This window comes from Centrocercus urophasianus, unplaced genomic scaffold, assembly GCF_019232065.1.
Source record: "Centrocercus urophasianus isolate 14NV4802_14NV808 unplaced genomic scaffold, USGS_Curo_1.0 seq_730, whole genome shotgun sequence".
NCBI classification, from domain to species: Eukaryota; Metazoa; Chordata; class Aves; order Galliformes; family Phasianidae; genus Centrocercus; species Centrocercus urophasianus.
Genome location: NW_024885345.1, coordinates 26328 through 29203, shown reverse-complemented (window position 1 = coordinate 29203; position 2876 = coordinate 26328). Strand labels below are relative to the sequence as shown.

Here is a 2876-nt window from a genome sequence, read left to right as displayed (position 1 = left end):
CCCATCCCATCCCATCCCATCCCATCCCATCCCATCTACTTTCCTAAGCACTCCAGTATCACAGGATGAGACAAAGAGCCATTTTAGAGGCTGCACAGGCAGTAGAGAAAATCAATATGAGCTGATCAAGTTGAGAACTCCATCTTGCAAATGCCTATTTAAGAGCAATGAGTATCACTCTTTCTCTGAATTTCCTGGCCTGATCGTGCAACCCTGGGGTGCACAGAGATCATTTGCAGAAGTGTTTTTGCTGCAGTGAATGGGTCTCCCTGGGTAAGTGAAGGACTGCAGGACCGGGTCTGTCTGGTGCCTGCTGCCCACAGGCAGCCATGGAATGGCTCCACAGGGACACACAGGGGTTGTGAAATCAGGCTGGTGCCTTTTCCTTGCAGACTTTGCTATCTCTGACTTGTTCTGTATTTGGCTGTGGTGCAGCCTCTGCTCTTAATACTGTGAGGGACTGAAGTCTGCCCTTCAGACTGCAATCTGTCCCACGCCACGTGCCCTGGAATTGCAGGACTATCAGGATGTGCTTCTGACAGCACATGATTTGCAAGCTATCCAACACTGTAGGAAGGCTCAGGTTGTTGTTTAGATGGACTGAGCTAGGAGCAGTCAAACAACGGCATCCTGCAGGATGTCTAAAAACCCCTTCTGCAGCTTGCAGCTTGCAGAGTGCCATAGGGACAGTGCATTAGTGTGGCTCAGCTGACTTCCCCAAGGAAAGAGATGCACTTTTATTCCAAGATCCTTCTCCATTCATCAGAAGGTGGAATTTTCAGCCATGCAACACTCATTTGTTTGAGGAAAAGAGCCACAAAGGTCCCCTGACCTCGGGTGTCCCCAGCGATGGGGCACCGCCACCTCACGAGGCAGATCTGGTCATGGCTGTGCAGTTTCCATCCTCACTCCTGGAGACAAATCCCTGGATGTGGATACAGAAATGGTCTAAGCATCATGGGATCTCTTAACATCTCTGCAGGGCTGGAATCCTAAGGGAGGAGAGCAGTAGGATGAGGTGAAGGGGGGGTTTGCCCAGCTTTCTTCAATGCACACGTGGGTGCACCTGTCTGACGGTCCTAAAGGGTTTGATGGCAGCTGACAAAATGCTTCGGGGATGGAAAGCACCATAAATGAGCAAATCCCAAGGGATGGCTCTTGGCCGTGTCCACGTAAGTCACGGTCATAGGGCCAATCTCTCCTTTTTGGTAATTCATTTTTTCTCATTTATTCTCATTCTCTTCATTCCCATGAAGGATTCGAGGATGGAGCTGTCATGGCCGGAGCGATGATGAGCCCTGCGGAGCTGGCAAGGAGGTCAGCGTGGGGCAGGCAGCTTCGGCTAATAGCATTACAGGGACAAGCCCTGGGGACAGAGGGAATAAGAAGCTTTCATCAGGGATTCTCCCGGTGTTGAATCACAAGATGGAGGCAGGAAGGCGAGGAGGAGCACCGTTGCCCTCAGTGTGGAGCTCCCCCATCTTTCAGCAATGGGAAACGTTATTTTACCTCACTGTATTCATAACCAGATTGCCATACCTGCGCCGTTCCTGGAGGTGTTCAAGGCCAGGTTGGATGGGGCCCTGGGCAGCCTGGGCTGCTGTGAAATGGGGAGGTTGGTGGCCCTGCATTGGTGGGGGGTTGGAGCTTCGTGATCCTTGAGCTCCCTTCCAACCCCAGCCATTCTATGGTTCTGTAGTTCTGTGATGCCTAATGCCTCCATGTCCTTCTTAATAAAAGCAGCAAACATAATTGCAAAAAAGTCCTCCCTATTTCTTGTGTGCCTGACGTGGTTCTGAAAGCAGCCTCCCAGTTGCAGTGCATGACAAGCAGAGCTGGCTTGCTGTCTATCTCTAATTCTCCAGTGCTCATTCAGCACAGGGACCAAAGTTCTTTAGCCTTACAGTTAATTTTTAGGTGCTCTAATTTTAGACTGTATCTAGGCAGCCAGACCCTGAGCTGCTGCCAGCATCCAAAATCTGGCTTTGCTCAGTGACTTGCATGAATCCTCCTGTCTTGCAGGGAGAAGCGAGGGTGCGGTGAGTATTTCATTATTTTCCCTACCCTTTTTTTTTAATGCCCCCTGGCACAAAGCTCACTGTGATGATCTCTTGCAGCCTGGGCCAAATTTTCTTCCCCTTGTGAAAAGAGGCGGGCGCGCAGCTTCAGAGGAGAAGCTCTCCTCATTTCTTTGCCTCTTTCCTGGGATCGTGGATGAAAACGCCCAGGAATGAGCCTGCACACGCCTGAGGTGCCCACGTTACCTTCAGAAATCGCTCTGGAGAAAAGGTTTTGCAAAGCTCTGCTGTGCAAACATCCCCTTCCCAGGCAAATTCTTTGAGGGACAAAACTGATAAATACCTGTGAGATAACAGCTCCGTGTGACACCAGGGTGTGGGGGGAGGGTGTAAAGCACAACTCCATGCAAAAACCAAACCTCTGGGCCAGGGCTTGGGGAAGTCTCATGGTGCTTAGGTGGATTCTGCTCCAGATGCAAAGGTCAGCGTGCGCAACGAGCGCGGCGGTGCCGAGACGTGTGGGTAAGCTGTGCTGGGAGGAGGTGCTGCTCTGTGCTCACTCAGCTCTTTCCAGCTCCGGATGTGGTGCTGATGCCTTTGAACCCTGGTAAAATCTGGGACTGCTGAACTCTGCAGATGGACTTCGCCGTGGCAGCTGGATGCGCCCTGGATGCGCCCTGGATGCGTGCGCTCTGCCACGCTCCGCTTACGGAGCAAACGACCCGCGGCTGTTTGTGCTGCTGATGCAGGGAGGGGTGGGATGTGCAGTTTGCTGATGATGGGTCAGGATGTCACGTAACGGAAATGTGGGTGGTTTCTGCCCGTATGAAAAGAGCTGTCATGGATGGAGAGTTAGGA

At 51.9% G+C, this 2876-nt stretch overlaps 1 long non-coding RNA gene across 1 annotated transcript; it reads left to right on the top strand.

The window, feature by feature from the left end:
- The first annotated feature begins 1895 nt into the window (after positions 1–1895).
- Positions 1896–2372, top strand: LOC122170884. Its single transcript, XR_006171876.1, has 2 exons — positions 1896–2039; positions 2118–2372. It is a non-coding gene; the product is annotated as an uncharacterized LOC122170884 (long non-coding RNA).
- The last annotated feature ends 504 nt before the right edge of the window (positions 2373–2876 follow it).